We start from the raw sequence: 500 nt of genomic DNA on the forward strand, positions 1-500 counted from the left end.
CCCCGCCTCTGCAGAAACCCAGGAACTAAAGGGCGGGTCGGATCATTTGCCTCTTCCCGGCTTTTGTCGGCTCCCCGCCCCCCACCATGTCCCGCCCCCTCAGTCCACCTCCCGGAGCCCCGCCTCCGCCGTTTCACCAATCGCCAAGCGCCAGTTCCTCTAAGTGGGCGGGGGCAGAGACGTGAGGCGGGGCCAGGACAGAGGGGGCGGTATCACTGGCTCAGCCGGCAGAGTGTTTCTGGTTGGGGTAGGGGCTGCTGGGTCGCCCCTTGGGGGCTGCCGAGCTCCCCGCAGAGGAGGGACGCGTGTGCCACCTGCAGGATGCTCAGCGGGCGCTTCAGGGCTCTTGGTATCCTGGGTTTTGTAACAACCTGAGGCCCTGCGGAGGGGGTTTCCAGGTGGGTAGAAAAGGTACGGAGCGCCCCAGACGGTGGTAGGTTCCCTGGGCCTCTTTCCCGTGCACCCTGGATGTGCAGTAGTCTGCAGCTTGCCTTTGGCAG

The sequence above is a fragment of the Tupaia chinensis genome, unplaced genomic scaffold (assembly GCF_000334495.1).
Source record: "Tupaia chinensis unplaced genomic scaffold, TupChi_1.0 Scaffold000018_1, whole genome shotgun sequence".
NCBI lineage: Eukaryota > Metazoa > Chordata > Mammalia > Scandentia > Tupaiidae > Tupaia > Tupaia belangeri.